This window comes from Bactrocera neohumeralis, chromosome 5 (assembly GCF_024586455.1).
Source record: "Bactrocera neohumeralis isolate Rockhampton chromosome 5, APGP_CSIRO_Bneo_wtdbg2-racon-allhic-juicebox.fasta_v2, whole genome shotgun sequence".
Classification (NCBI taxonomy): Eukaryota; Metazoa; Arthropoda; class Insecta; order Diptera; family Tephritidae; genus Bactrocera; species Bactrocera neohumeralis.
In genome coordinates this window covers 37,290,991-37,308,403 of record NC_065922.1, presented here as the reverse complement: position 1 = coordinate 37,308,403, position 17,413 = coordinate 37,290,991, and the positions used below count along the sequence as shown (strand labels likewise).

General features: G+C 38.0%; 1 protein-coding gene across 3 annotated transcripts in view; it reads right to left on the bottom strand.

The window, feature by feature from the left end:
• LOC126759651 (protein-tyrosine sulfotransferase) overlaps positions 1–17,413 on the bottom strand; it is a 243,184-nt gene that overhangs the window by 207,079 nt on the left and 18,692 nt on the right. The gene's annotated exons all lie outside the window — the stretch shown is intronic.

Below are 17,413 nucleotides of genomic sequence, written 5' to 3'. Positions count from 1 at the left end.
AGCTAGGCTTCGCGGAAGCTTGGCCAGCGCTGGGCCACATGCACTGTCGCAAAAGCCTTTATCCCAAGGTCAATCGCAAGAGATCTAGTGATCTCTTTGCTTTTAGTAAAGCCAGCATTTCCCTAATTTTAGGGCTTTTAATGAACCATTGCCTTATTGGCGTCCACGCAGTAAGGCTGGGAATCCCACCAGATGCTATCTGCAGAAGCTGTTTGGAAGGAAATGGATGAGCACTTCATTCTTGACTGTTCCTCGTTTGGGAGGTCAAGACTTAAACCTTTGGGGCGTATACCTTCTGGCATCCCACTGAGCTGGCAAAAATGGAAATTAAACGCTTGTGCAAATTTTTATTGGCTACTAAGCGTTTTGCTAATTTATAGTTCGAACACAAGAGTTCTTCTTTTTCATGGCCTCACAAAGGACTACATATAGTAGACTACGTGCGATCTTTGATCAGCCATCTCACCTAAGACTAAGTTAAAAAAATCTTACAAATACGCTCAAATCCCCAAAACTATTCGCCGAATCTGCTACAAATTGTCGGAGGGTATTCTAAAAAATATATATATTCGATATATGTGCAAAAACCAAAATTCTAAAACGATTCTGTTATATTTCGTAAGAGGCTTTCCATTTAGAACCGAGAGAAAATAAACTTTCATAGATATTTTCCGATAAACAAAAGTTGCTAAACAGCAAGAAAACTTTTCTGTCACTTGGATCAGAGACGAGTACCCGCCCAGATTCTGACAAAACTTTTCATTGGAATATCCTTTACATGGTTACGCCAATTTAGGATGACGAAACTTTTCAGCTTTACATGGTTACTTTAGGAAGTAAAGAAATATCAAGAATCATTTGTTTATGGAAAAAGAGAACTAAGGAGCTAACATCACTAGAAAAATGATCTGTTCGAGAAATCACCTGAAATTTGTCGCGATCTGGAGAAGACTTCATAGGCGGCACCGTACTTACAAAAACATTAAACCTTTGTAGTTAATAGAAGCCCATTTAAAATAAGATAATTGGAAACAGCCGGGCAATATAGTCGGTATACACCCACAGAAATTTACACTCAATTTTGCGTATGGCTGGAGAGAATGTTTTAAACCCAAATTAATAGATGTGGTACTTATAAGCTCAATGAAAAACACACGCTTAGTTTTTACTAGCATGGTCTCGAAAGGACTGCGGGGCGGTTGTTGGCCTAATGGCAGATCACAATTTACAGGCAACACATGCGAGACGGATGGACATTAGTAACGACGATACATGCAGCCTTATCTAGAAAGAGTCTTAGATATCTAGAAGCTTCGCAGTTCAAAGGACGATATGAAATATCGAAATTAGATATCAAATCGCTCTTAAGCGGTCGGTAGTGTAATCTGGCCTGTTTTTTTGACATTTTTTTCATAGAAATTTTTATTCTCCAATAGAACTTTTTTCACATATCATGAGGTATATCGTGGAGTGTATAAACAAATTTTTTCGGAATTTTTTGATGACATCTGTCGGAGAAATGGCTGGGTAAATGAGATGCGTTTTTTCACTGGTGGACACGATTTCTCATGTTTGGATCAGCTGAAACACACAAACCCAATTTATTCCTAAAAAGTATGTGAATGGTTATCGTCCCTACTAAAATCATGAAAAAATGTTGATAAATAAAAAAGTAATTAACGTTTTTTTTTTAATTTTTCCCCACTTTTTTTTACATAAATTTTGGCATAACATTGGCAATAAATTATAAAAAATTATTGGGACGATAGCCAGGCGTTTTGTGAACATTTCAAATAAATTAAGCAAATCGGTTGAGTAGGTCGACCGGAATCATGTCCGCCAGTTTAAAAAAGGTGTGTTTTGAGTAAAACGCGTTTAAAGTTTGCTAAAATACCGCAGTTTAAATTACACTGTACCTTCATTTCACCTTACTAAAAACCAATAGCTCTACTTGTATGTATGGCGTGACAGCCGGCTAATACGACTAACTTAACCCATCAGGTCAACAAATTTAGCTCAAGGAGATACAGCGGTTGAGACTGTAATTGCTGTGTTAGATGATACACTGGTATTGAAACCTGATATAAGAAAGCACAGTTACAAAGAAAAGTGGCGCCCAAAATTGGAGGAGATGTCAATATGTTTAACAGTATGGTTTTGGTAATAGATCAGGATTCCGTCTCTTGAAAGAGAAGTTCTGCTCGGCTGATTGGGAATACTTTATTTCGAAATTACAAAAACGCAACAGAAGCGAAGGACGAGAACTGAAAGGTCTCGAGATGTTTACCTAGCCCCATAAGAAGTTATGTTGTGGGCCGGGTTCCAAGCTGGCTTTCTACATAGTTTCCTTCTATGTGCTAAACAAATTTATGCGATAATTTTAAAGCCAGAGAGACAATCTGTCAAGTCAAATGAATTGTAATTATATATATACCAAGAAATGGCGAATTGAATGTGAATTCGTAATTTTCTCGATTTGAACAAAGTAAAAGACATAGAAATTCTACAAATTAGCGGGGAAACATGAATAGATAATTACGGGATCAAAACGTAATCCCCAATATATATTACTTGCTCTGAGACCTCAGAATAAAACCAAACGGAATTTTCAAATAAATTTTCTTTTTATCCCCGTTTGTAACCCAGTTTATAACCGACATCTTTGAATTAGTCCGTTCATGTGAAAATATATCGATTAAATGCAATCAAAGCTCGCTTGCTCTCCCACATGTAGTACTATTGGCATTCAAGCAAAGCATGTAACGAGTTCAAGGAAAAATGTAAGCATCAATGGAAAAGTAAACTAATATGCCAGCTTTTCCTCTTTCTGCTAGACTTGCAATAACTTGTAATGCAGGAAAATCTATATTTTAATACCCATATTGTGAGCGCATAAATTCTTCGGAAGTTTGTTGTTGAGTAGGAGAAAACAAACTCACAATGCCTGACACAATTGTATACACAAATGTAACATAAAGCAAAAACTTTGTACTCTTTTGATGTTCTTTAAGAGAAAGCTTGCTTTCTTCAATATTAATATTATTTCATTTTTTTTAGTTGCTTCACTTTACGCACAAAAATAGAAAACAAGAAAATAAATTAAACTTGAAACTTACACCTGTGGCTGTGGCTCGGTGGCGGCTCCTGTCGACATCCTGCATACGAGCACAAACAAACACGAAACCTCAGGAGAGCAATTGAAAGTTCAGATTTCATGCTTTTATAGAATTTTCTGGCAATAATAAGATTCTTAGAGGTGGCTCAAAGGTGGCTTCGTAAAATATTAAACAATAAATTTTTGTTTGCTACAAAATTTTGTTGGAAATCTGTTTCTGATTTGATAAAGATGCAAACAACATTCCAGCGAAAATATTTTGAAAATTTTTTGTTTGTCTATTCATTTATTTTAAACGGGCTCTTATTTTCTTCTTATAATAGAATCTTGGATCTTCAATATTTGTGGAAAAAGTCTTTACTATCATTTCAGCCAACATCCACAAATTATAGTGAAAAACAACAAAGTGAAGTGGTTATTTCCACAATTTTTAATAGAACCCCCTCATTTGGACAATTTAGCTATTTATCCCATTTCATACATTTTACATATTGACTGTGTTAAGAGGCGGTCCTTAAAGATCAGACCTTCTCTGATCATAGGCATATTGGGTTTAGTCTAGTCGGAGAATGTCCGCCTAGAAAGTCGTTTAGAAACCCAAGGAATACAAACTGGATATGTATCGGGCAGACTTATTGGTCAAAGTCTTCAGCTCGGCATGAAAAACTGCACTGGAGAGCACCTGTCCACTGTAAATACCGAAAAGCAGAGAGAAACCTCTATGGTGACTCAAGAACTCTCGGAAAACAGAGCGTACTGCAGGCATTTATTCAACAAGGCTAAAGTGGGTAGCAGGTGGGTCAACTGACGACTAGGCGTTGTGTAAAACGGAGCTTATGCAAGTCCGAGTTAAGAAAGGCAAAGAGGACCACATGGAAAAGCTTCTGCGAAAAAGAGTGCTGCAAGATGATTTCGCGCTCTTTGTCGCGGGACGAAAGTTGTTATCAGACTCAGAGAATCTGGGTTCTTAAAAAAACAAGTATCTGAACACTCGGATATACTCACACACTTTGTCTTCATGCCTGATCACTTGTAGCATGACGTCGCCAAACCGAACTCTGACAGTTCCTTCTCTGCCTATATGCCAACAAGCGAGTTGTGGGTGGAAAAAAGCCGTTGGAGAAGAGGATTAGTGAGCTTCTTTGTGGATGGGATGTAGTGTCTTTCAAGCCGAGATTGCAGCCATTAAGGTGGCAGCAGATTTACTGCTCTAGAGTGCAGCCTCCTTGAGAGAAATGAACATCTACTCAGATAGCAGAGCGATGATACTAGCATTGAACTCATTAACTGTGCGTTCAGTGTTGGCCGAAGAGTGTCTAATAGTCAATAGCGTCGAGTGTATTTGTGATAAGACTGGCACTATTGACGCTTACGATATGGCTAAGCCAGGATTGACGGTCAGGAAGGCTTTCCCATGTATTTGGAAGGATTGGCATGGAATCATCTACTTTGAGCAGTGCCCCTACTGCCAAACTCTTAATTCTGCAGGTTCGAACAATTTGACCATCGAGCCATCGCCCACAAACGGCTAGTATTGGTCACTGGCAGCTCCGAAAGCTTTGCTGGGAGGTTCTTATTCATCCGCCTTATAATCTTAACCTCAAACCAAGTGATTTATATCTGCTGTTCCTATCTATGGCAAATGACTGAACTAGTGAAAAATTCGCCTCAAGAGAAGTTTGCTAAAATCGACTGTGCCAGATCTTTACCAACAGGAAAGAAGGCTGTCATTATGAAATTTTCTGTAAAATGGCAACAACTTATCGAACAAAACGGTGTGTATTTGTCGCAGATCATTCTATCTTTCAATTTATTGAAAATTTGTAGATTTCTTTTTAGTAGACCTTATTATATGTAAGCGAGATAGTTACATGGGCTTACGGGTTATAAAAAATCGATATTTTTTATTGTCTTCTTAAATTCTACAACACCTCCTATTGTCCTAAATTTTCAAATTTATGGGAGTAATAGTTTCGGAAATACAGCCTTGAGAACTTGTGCGCTCGAGGCTAGCTAGGCTTAGTGCGCCGTCTTTAAACGTGTTTTTCTCGAAATTTTGTTTTTGAAGTCGATTGGCAAGACTACTCAACCGATCTACATGAAATTTGACAAAGGTCTTTGAGATACAATTCTCAAAGACTTGAACGAAGAAAAAAAATCTCGCGGAAGTTTCACTGAAATTTTCATTTCTTTCCAAAATTGTCTGCCAAAAATCCAAAAATCCAATTTTCAGTTTTTTTTCCTTCGTCCAATTTCTAAGTTAAGGTTTTAACTAAAACGCTTATTTTTTCATTTTAGATAATCCTGTAAGAAGTTATCCTACCAATGCGGGCGCACCTTTTTTCCGAGGGGTCACTGGAAATGCCATGGCAATGACAGAGTTTTAAAATTTTTTTTCCCCGAAATTTCAGAATTTTTTGGTTAAGTGTATATTTGTAACATAAAACATGTAATTTTTTATATAAGAAAAAAATTATTAAAAGCTGTTTTTACCCGACGAAAATCCATGTAACTCCTTAAGGGGCTATACCAGTGTGACACTTTCAAAAAAAAAATTTTTTTTGCTTTTTCGATAGTTTATATATTCAAAAATATCCTGTGAAATCGGCAAGGTCGTATCTTGAATAGTTTTTGAATGGCAGCGTTGGCAAACTTTAAACGCGTTTTTCTCGACTAATTTTTTTTCAAAATTACGCCATTTTCTTAATTTTTGATATTTTTCAAAGATCGTAGTTCATTGTATAGAAAATATATTTAAGTTTAATAAACATTTTGAATTTTTTGTTTCAGCTACTCAATCGACCGGAATCATGCCAGCAGTTAAGGCACTTTTTTTTTCGGCACTTCCGCAGACAGCACATAACTCCGTTATTTTTCAATATTTTTGTAAAAAAAAAATTTTTAATATAGCTAAAAATATACTTTATTACGTCCATAGAACGTCGAAACATTCAATCTAGTACTTTCTTTTAAAAAAATTCACGAAAATCGCCTAATTTTTCATGCGTCACACTGGTATAGCCCCTTAAGGGACTGACTGACTGAGAAATCTTTTATATTTCAAAATATATAAATATATATATTAGGGTGATTCAAAAAAATTTTTTTTTTTTCAATTGGTACTCGCAAAAATAGGTTCCTAGACACCTATAAGAAAGCCTCTCCAAATATGAGTTTTTAATTGTAACGGGAAGGTCCTCCGCCTAACGGTTTTCTATTTTTTCTTATTATCAGATAGAAAAATTTATATCTCGCTTCCAACTACTTGAAAAAATATCTTGTTAATTAGGTTTTGTAGGAAATTGAATGCTCTAAAATATGGTCTCTTATGATTTTTTCGTAAACCCAACCGTTTAAAAGATATTAACGGTTGAAATTTGACTATTTTTGGAAAAATTCTTTATTTCTTAATAATTTTATAACTCAATGAAAAAAAATTAGTATGAATGATGAAATACATAGTTTTGTAGGAAATTTACTGCTCTATAAAAATGGTCCACTATGATATTTCGATTAAGTTAAGCGTTTACGAGATATTCATCGTCAAACATCAATGCATATTAGGGTGGATCAAAAAAAAAATTTTTTTTTTTCGTTTGGTACTCTGAAAAATAGGTTCCTAGACACCTCTAAGAAAGCCTCTCCAAAAATCTATTCATAATAATTTTTTTTCATTGAGTTATAAAATTAATAAGAAATAAAGAATTTTTCCAAAAATAGTCAAATTTCAACCGTTAATATCTTTAAAACGGCAACGATCATACCGTCCACAGAAGGTAGTCTCAGAACAAAAAATATTGAACAAATCGTTAAAATGAAATTAGACGATAGTGGGTTTCTTTGTTGGCTGAATATGATAGCATACTCGGCAGATTTCTTTAGATCATTAAAGCTTTGGGTCAAAAGCCTGCATTATAGTCTTTATAAACACGAATTTCGAGGATTTTAGTTTAGTAAATAAAGAAATATTGATTCGAAGCGAAAATATTGCTTCGATTGTACGATTAAATTGGTGGCTTTATAATAAAAATGTCCATCGCTGTCTAAAAAATGTTATTTAACTGAAAAAAAAGTTCTGATAACAGTCGGATAATACGCAGCCGGCAGCCATTTCACATGCTTTCCACAAATATTTATATTAATATTTATAACTCTTCGAACCGTTGTCAAAATCCTATAAGTTATTCGAAAAATGTTTTCTATCACTATACAGTAGAGGCCCGCTAATCCGGATTCCACTGTAATCCGGACAGGGTTAAAAAACTCAAAATATCTATTATGTCCCTTGTAATCCGGACCGACATTCTCTATCCGTATTCTCTAATCCGGATCACATGTTTATTATTCACTATATTCGCTTTTATGCTTTATTGGTTTAAGTTTTTTTTTTGTTTTTTTGGAACATGTATATTATTTGTTATAATAAACAAACAGAAATTTATAAATATTTGTTCATAATACATAGTTCTGATATGTCTTTGGTAATCCGGATTTCTTTATATTCCGGATAGGGGCCGGTTTTAATTGATCCGGATTAGTGGGCCTCTACTGTAACAACAAAAGCAAGGCTCAAATTCATTAATAAAATACTTTAAATTCTCAAATTCAATTTGTGCGCATTTCGCACTTAATCGAAATTTAAAAGGACACTCATTGCATTTTCGATTTCGACTTCAATTCCGACATTAAATTTCGTTTACGCACACACATACACGCAAACACATACGAACACAACAAAGCACACATACCAGCACGTGTGCGCACAGGTTCAACTACATACATTGCACATTCCTCAATCGCTTTCGATTTCAATCGCTTTGAAAACTCGATAGCTCGACAGCAATTCCTCAATTTCGCTCACTAGCTTTTACGCTTAATGATCTGCTTTAAAAGCACATGTGTGTGAGTGTGCGTGTGTGTGTGCATTGCACGTTTGTTTTGCCAATTCGGTTTGCTTTTGCACAGCTGCTTTGTGCAATCAACACCGAAAAAAAACAATAACAACAACACAACCACATCACTAGGCAGGTAGACAAACAACCAAGAGGCGGGCCAAGGGGGGCGGTAGGGGCAGGCAAAGAGGCGTGCTGACAAACTGAGGCGTAAAGAGCCAGGAAGGAATGATAAAAACAAAAACAAAAGCAATAGTATGAGGAAATAGTAGAAAAACACACACACACACACGCACACAAGCATATGCAACGCGCCAGGCAATATCCTGTCAGCGCGCAGAAAAGGCAAATAGAGCAGCTGTGCGCTGGGCGGGAAGAGCGGTGGGTGTGGGATGCGGTGCAATCACATGCTGTGCGTCGCATCGTCTTACACTTCATTTCACATTCCTTCAACTTGCAATGAGTGATGTGTGCGATGCGCGCTGCAAAAGAAAATGAAGAAGATAAAAGCGTTGCTGAATTTCCTTATTACGCGCTCACCCAATGTTTGTGTGAGTGTGTGTGTGTGTGTGCTGTAGTAACGTCGGGGAAAAAAAAGTGGATAGGAAAATTTGCAATGAATCTAGAAAACAAATGACAACGCATAACTCGTGCCAAATAGCCAGTCAGCCAACAAACCGACCGTATTGCCATGCTCCACTACACACACACACACGCACACATACATATATATACAAAACAGACACACACACGCTTATATCCCAAACACATACTCAGGTATGTATGTATGGAGAGATTTGTGCCTCCATTATTTGACGGCACATAAATTTCTTGCTGTGCAGTCTTCTTTTCTTATAGTTTCTGCTCTTCTTTTGTTTGTTTTTTTTTGCCGATTGCGAAGAGAATTGTAGTTATCAGCGGCAATGACCATAAATTCCACTGCAGACTACCGTTACTGTGCCGAGCACATATGCGTAATTTTATTAAATTTCAGCCATTTTGTTGATACTAAAATTCAAATTGGTAGGACAGGCTAGGGAAAACCGAATTTATGCGGTTGAATGAGCTTGGGTGCAGTTCAGCTGTTTGAGCCCAAGTATGGCAGACATGCGGTCGGACTAGTCTTACGGCTCGTTTGCTTTTAAAATATAACGTTATTTTAGTAAAGATAACTGCAAATCTTCATGAGTGTTCACCATTTATGGCTTTTAAAGTAGAAATAAGTATTTTCCGATATATCATATTGATCTCGAGGCCTACTTATATGAAAAACTCTAATATGCCGTTAAATATAAAGTCGACTACTGCAGAAAAGTTCCCCTTAAAAGATCTTGAAAAAATACGGTCGTGTTCAATTTAATACCTGCCAATATGTCGGGTCCTCATAACCGGCGCGGCTGCGTATTTATACTTGATTGAATACAATTGCCTGGAGGATGGAGTCATGTGTAGAAGTTCACACAAGTGAGGAAAGTTCTCTGAGCGCCATATACTTGAGAGTGGCCAGAAACGATTCTTTTACATACGGCTCAAGCAGCTTACGACGTCCAGTCTTAGACCAAGTATTATTTGGGTAACCAAAGAACATCTATTTGATGGCGAGCTAAAGTAAGAAGGCGAAACATTTCTCCCCAGGGTTGTCGGCTGCGTTTGGGTCCCGCCACGTAAACAACGCCCCAATGAAAAGGAAACAACAGCCTCGGATGAGACACTCACCTATTGAGATGACGACCCCTGCAAACGAGTTTAGGATTATGATTTAAGAGCATGCACGTGTTTGATGTCTTCGTAAGAGTGAAGGCTGACATCACCGCTGTCCAAGAAGTTTGATGGACTCGACAAAGACTGAGACGAGTAGGTCCTTGTGGCAATTACTACAGTGGCCATATAAAGGAGCACAAATACGGTGTGGAATTCGTGGTGGGAGACTTCGTCTCCTAGTCCTGGCATTCACCCCGGTGGATGAATGTCTAGCCACAAGGACAAGGATGGTCTATATAGTGGGATAGATTAGATAAATAGGCTGATATTCGTGAGCCCAGGACTGTATTTTATTGCAAGCTCATCGATTTTTACAGTTTCCAACGATTCCGTTGTGAGGTTTTGAGAGTAACATATACAAAAAAGGGGATCTGCGTAGTATGTGCTCATTGGTTTTATGTTTATATAACTACAATAGGTCGTAAAGATTGTACGAAGTTTGATTCTATCTGATATGCTAGAACATCCTAAAGCCGACGAGACAAATATTTGTTATTTCGGCAATTCTATGCAATGTGCAGAGTGTTCTCGGCCAATCTGACACTGATATGACGAACAGATGCTAATTGTTACCGAATGAATTCTCAATCACTATATGACCTGTAATTAGAAACTTCGACTTTGGTGGTTAAATGGTCGAAACAATGTTACGAGTATTTCTCTCTCTCAGCTCTCTCTCTCTCTCTCTCTCAACTCTGTCTCTTTCTCTCTATCTCTCTCTCTTAGCCCTGTCTCTTTCTTTCTCTTACTCCATCTCTCTCTCAGCTCTTTCTCTCTCTCTCTCTCTCTCTCTATCTCTCTCTCTCAGCTCTCTATTTATATCTCTTTCTCCATCTCTCTCTCTCTATTTATCTCTCTCTTTCCCTCTCTATTTCTCTCTTTCTGTCTATTTCACTCTCAAATTTCAAATTTTGACACGCACACAAGAATGCTAGTGAGAGTGAAGAAATGACCTACTGAATGCTGAACTTCAAAAAGATCTCTTTTTTTAGTAATAGACTTAGCAAGGACTGAATCTAAACCCAAGGATCGAATGCAAAAGAACACCACTCCAAACAACTAGTCACCTAACGGAAATTCAATTTCGAGCACTACCAAACGCGATCTCCTAAGCAGTTTACTCACACTGTAACTAAACACTGTAGCGTTTTAGGCGTTGGGCATAAAAACCGGCAACGCTTGAATGCACGCCAGCACTAGGTACAAAAACCAACACAAATCTACACCTCAAAACCAGAAAGGTATGAGCATTTATCAAACAGCCACCAGAGAACGCTTAGGCATTGCATTTCAGTGACGTTTGCCAAGCGAGGCGGCCAGCAACTCAACAGCGCTTCAACTTCAACAAATGGCATGCCACCCGCATACATATCGCTTTGCCTGTTTCGCTTCCTCAAACAGACAACTTTTTTTTACGAAAAAGAAAAAAATGGGAAAAAAATCTGTTTTACTTCAACTCCGCACATTTCGTGGAAACTCGCACTATATTTGTATAGGATACCTTTTTTGGCCAACAAAGAGTAGCTCAAGCAGAGCTATCAACATTCGCCGGTGTTTGCCATGGGCGCGCGCCTGTTGGTATGCCAGGCATTCTACTATAGTAATATACAAATTTCAAGCCATTTTTTTTTTTTTGCTATTGTATTTTTTGGCTGGTTCCATTTTACGGTTGGTGCTGCTGCTGCTGGCCTCGCTTTCAGAGACCATAAATATACAAAAACCGTACATCACAACGAATTATCTTATCCGTCCATTTTGAGAATGCAATACAAACGAGGCAAGCCAGCGCCAAGTTGGCACAATTCAAGCAAACGAAACTAGCGTAGCCAGCGAGCAGTGGAGCAGAGAATAAGCAGCAAGACAGCTCGCATACATAGTTGGAGAATTGGAGAGCTTCTACAGAACTCAGCTCAACTGAATTTACCATGAATAAAGGGAGGCCTTTATGCTTGCCCCGTGCGCCTAGCAACTGCTCGCCTGCTCACAAAAGCACCAAGTACTCGAGGAAACAGGCACATACTCACACTCATACATATAATTGGGTACATATGTATATTGCTAGCATAAATTATATGCTATGACAAGCTCTAATCTGTAAAATATAAAATATGAAATGGAAAAATTAGTATGGAGTTACTCGAGCATAAGGCGGGCCCTTCGCCTTATTATATTATATATTATTATACTATGCTGAAGTAGTTAGCTGCGTGCAGAGGCAGACGCGCCGAGGTCATCAGATTTCCCAAGTGTGCTCAGCAATTATGTATGGAAATAGTTAATACAATAAGCTGATATTCAATATTTCCTTTGAAAATTATGCGTGTGTGAACAATTTGTGGCAAAAGAGCATATTTGCTTAGTCAATAGTAGAAATATTGTGTACAAAGCAAATTTAATGCATAAAATAAATATATAAATTAACATGCACTCATATATTGTGTAGTTAGTCCAACAATTATCAATTTGCGCTTAGCAATCTCTCAATTTCAATATTTATATTTACAACACATTCGTACGCATCAACAGCGAGTGCCCAGGAGAAAAAGCGACAGAGTTTCAGCTGACAATAATGCCGGGCATACGGGTTTACTCTTTGAGCATACACCATGAGTAACGAAGCTTAAATGGAAAACCAGAGTGAAATAGGTTATATGTACCTTTAAATATAACACACTAAATATTCATATCAATATCTCAACAAAATTTGAGTTACAGCCTTCTAAACTGTAACAGCTCAATCAGCTCTAATGCTGACTAATAAATTTTATTTTTTCTGCATGTTCTGTATATAGTTCTCCACACACAGACCTAACAGTTTTTTGAATTGATCGAAAATCGAATTTTGGCAGGCCAAAACTGACGAACGATTTGAAAAATTTAACCTTTTTTAAATACCACCATTTTGTCTATTTTTATATCCTGAACTTGGTATAATAGGTAAGCAGGTAAAGTGACTAAAATTATGGAGAGAACACTTCTCCAGCCTGCTAGATGGTAGTGAAAGCATAACACCAAGATATGGCGCACCCGATTACCCAATCGATGACGATAGAGCGGACGTTCCATTGCCCGAAAATGAAGAAGTTCGAATAGCAATTACCCGACTGAAGAACAACAAAGCGTGGGTGGCTGATGGGATTGCCGGCCGAGCTATTCAAACACGGCGGCGAAGAACTGATAAGGAGCATGCATCAGCTTCCGCTGATATTGATATCATTGGCCTCAACAACCGCTGTTAGTTCTTCTTTATCCAGAATGTATAAGGAAGCCAAATCTTGCTCGCGACTTGGCTCTCACGTCACTGCTGACAGTCATAACTTCGAAGGCGTAGATAATTTCGTATAACTTGGAACAAGCATTACCACCAACAACAATGTCAGCCTCGAAATCTAACGCAGAATATCTCTTGCCAACAGGTGCTACTTTGGACTAAGTAAACAGTTGAGAAGTAAAATCCACCCTCTCTCTCTACGTACAAAAACAAAACTCTATAAGTCACTCATTATTCTCGTGCTGCTATATGGTGCAGAGGCATGGACGATGACAACATTTGATGAGTCGGCGCTACGAGTTTCCGAGAGCAAGGTTGTGCGGAAGATTTATTTATGTTCCTTTGCGCGTTGGCCACGGTGAATATCGCATTCGATGGAACGATGGAGCGATATACGACGACATTGACATAGTTCAGTGTATTAAAATACAGCGGCTACGCTGGCTAGGTCAGGTCGGCACCCCGGGGGAAGCAGGGGTAAAAGAAGACCTCCACTCAGTTGGAAACATAATCACCTTATGCTTCTGAGGAAGTTCATCAATAAAAAATATTTAGCTGTGCACCCTCTGAAACGTCGTCAAGAAACCTTCGATTGATAGTTGTGATATTTTTCTTACAAAAAGCTTTGCATTAGCAGAATATGTTCTATAGAATTCTGCCTCCTGACAGATTCTACAATAGCCATTATATGGTATTTCTAGTCAGCTGGCGTGTTTGCCAATTAGGCGGTGACCTATCTGCCTTCCTACTAGAGTTCTTATGTGATTCTTTTTGAATTTTAATAGTCGGCATGTGCGGCCCATATTCTACTAATGGCTCGTTTACCTGCTTGTTGAAAACGCCCGTCTGTATATACACGAACTATAACATCAGTTTTTGAGATATCGCTCTGGATCTTTCTACATTTACTTTTCCTATTCAAGAAGCTATTCATTTGACGGAGCCGTCGATATTGGACTACTACAATCTATAGCTGTCATACAAAGTGACGGATCAAAATCAAGTCTTTGTATGGAAAACTTTTGTATTTAACGAGATATCTTCCCGGCAAAGACTTGGATTATTGTTCAAGGAAACTTTATAAGCTCCAAAGAAATTGTTCAGTTCGGACCACTATATGCACTCTCCGCACACTTCTCAACAACCATGATTCATGTAATTAGATAGAGAAAGTTTTGTGTGAAATCATTTTGTTTCTGAAGGTATTAGAAGTTTATATACAACATTTTTATTCGATTGAAAGTCATGTAACACGTGCAGTATCTTCTAGTGCAAATGTTTTTTTTTGTTTAATAAGTTTGTTGAGAAGGCCTGAGTCATGCTGCAGAGTGAGTGTGGATCTGATTTTATTTATTTTTATTTAATTTTTATATTCAAAATTTTTATTCTCAATATTCTTAAAATATGCTATAAGTTTGAAATCGATATAGTCTTTTTTGTACTATCAAACATCACTAGCTGTGCCCCTTAGCGCTACATTTTTGTGCAACATACCGCACCTCTATGTACTCTCCGCACACTTTCTCGACAACCATCAGAGTATTTGCCTTTGTAATTATACCAGAATAATTTAAGGAGACAAATGCGCATAAATTAGAAGTCATGAAGTACTAAATGCTGGCTAAGAAGGTACTTATAAAAGATATACATACATATGTATGTACGCATGTTTGTACATATGAAAACACAGTTTGCACCGAAGTCACTTGTCCGCAAATCCGAGTGCTCGCACATTTCGGCTTGCTAAATTAAGTTTGTTGATTTGAATAGTGTCATGCTGTCAGATTGGTGAGTGTGTAAACAAGCGATGATTTACATTAGCAGTCGGCGTCTTAACTGGACTCCAGTTACTCCAGTATTTGTGCAATTAAACAGTGTGTGTGTTTCACGGACAACACAACCATATTCATATGTGTAAAGGGAGAGAAGAAAAGAGAGAGAGAGAAAGGAGGTGCAACTGCGTAAGCTTAAAGGAAGATTATACAATTTAAGACAGATTACATCACTGCAGGGTTGCAATTTGCATGACTGGACGGAATATTATCTAACATACTTATGTATGTATAAAGGAAAATTATATAACACATTTGGGTAGGTTGCAATTTCTAATAACATGTGAAGCACAGTTAATAAATTCAGCCTCTAATTAGTTTTGTTTATATAACTCAATATGCTCCGTAAAACCGTCAGACGAGTTTGACTGCAGGCATCTCATTTGAGAGGAAAATTCACGAAACACACGACTGGTTGAACAAATGAAGACGGTACAATGAACATACTCTCTTTACAGACTGTAGTGAATTTCCATTAGTTATTTTAGCGGGCTTTATGGAGAATAGTACTACTGGGTTATAAGCTTATGAGCCCAAAGAGAGAAACTTGCATTTGAATAAAAAATAAAAATGATTTTCTTTTCAATTACATTGATTAAGGGTTCTGATTTTTATACCCTGAATAGGGTATATTTAGTTTGCCACGCCATGTCCGTGTGTATATATGTTAGATACCTCATACCGATCTAAAACTTGCAAGACGTCCTCAAACAGCTACTCATTTGTAGAAACCGCGATATCTGATAACTATAGCATATAGCTGCCACACAAACTGAACCATCATCATGCCGTTGTATAAAAAAAACTATTTTATTTCACGAGATATCTACATAAAACTTGGATTATTATCCAAAGCTGCAGTAAAATCTCCGAAGAAAATTTTTAGATCGTACCACTATAGCCTTTAGCTGCCATACATACTTCTTTTTTAATTGAAAAGATATGTTCATGAAATTTTTTGGTAGATTATTGTTCAAACCAATGGTACAATCTGTGAAGAAATTGTTTCGATCGGACCACATAAATGCTGACATACAAACTAAACCATCAAAATCAAACTCTTATATGGAAACTTTTTATTTGCGAAAGGTATTATAGTTTTGTTGCAACCGAAGACTTATTGAAGTAGATAAATAGTTCTCTAGTTGAAAACAATGGTAAAAATTGCTCTAGAAATCGTTTGGGAAGTAGGCATATATTATATATGGAGTACTGCGACTCAAAGTACCGAAAAACGTACAGGGTTTGTCCGGAAAGTAATAGGTCTGATTTTCTTCCGCCGCGATTGTACTTCGGAGCGTGCGCGCACCGACTGGATTCGATAGAGGGCGTTCCTAGCTAACGAAAGAGCGCCTGGTCAGTTGTCTCCCAACACCTGGAGAGTCAGGACAAACATTTTCGCGCGACGTGTTTTTGTGTTTGGTGCAAGCCGAATATGCAGCGTTCGTTAGAGCAGAGGTTCGCGACTAAATTTAGTGTGCAACTCGGTAAATCTGTGACAGAGACGTTTGATATGATCAAACAGGCTTAACCCAGATGTTGCTTTAGCAAGAAGTGATCTGTTTCGGTGGCACTAGACCTTTTTGGAGGGCCGGGAAGAGGTCGCTGATGAAGACCGTGCTGGGAGACCTGCGACTTCGACAAACACCGACAATGTGATTCGTGTGCGCAAAGTTTTGAACTCAGACCGTCGACTAAGTATTCGTTTAATTGCCCAGATGTTAAATTTATCAAAATCTATCCTCAAGAGACCCAAACGAAGGGTCAATCAGGTCTGACAAGACATCGCAGCCGATTGGAAGTTGCACCACGACAACGCCCCGGCTCACACCGTCTTTCTTTTTTACGATAACCAACACAACAACATCGCAAAAAAGCGACTGGCTCGAAACTAATGGATTAACACTAACAGATAGCAAGACAGAAGCCGTACTTATTGCTGGTAGGAAAATCCGAGAAGTTGTAAGCATAATCACTCAGCCAGCCATCAAATATTTGCGAATTTTTCTTGAGACAAAAAGAGGTAGAGTCAAGTAAATGCAGCTTATTACTGAATGCATTGGGATCATCACTTACGTGTGAGTAATACTCAATCAACCTCCCGACGTAATACTAATAATATGCGCCGTTTTGTTCGATAATCTGTTTCCATATAAATCCTCCTTATTTGCGAAGAACTCGGACAACCACTTTTCACAAGCCTCTTTTGAGTTCAACTTTACACCAACAAGGGCGTTCGCCAAGAACAGGAAAAGGTGATAATCACTTGGCGCTATATCCGGGCTATATGGTGGATGCGATAAAACCTCCAATCCGAGCTTCCGTAGTTTCTGATGAGTCATCAACGAAGTGTGTGGTCTGGCTTTGTCCTGATGGAACACTACACCCTTGCTGTTGGCCAATTCTGGACGCTTCTGGTTGATTGCCTGCTTCAAACGGTCCACTTGTTTGCAGTTGATGGTAGAATTAACCATCAGGCCATATGGGAGCAGTTCATAGTGGATGATTCCCTTCCAATCCCACCAAACACACAGCAAAACCT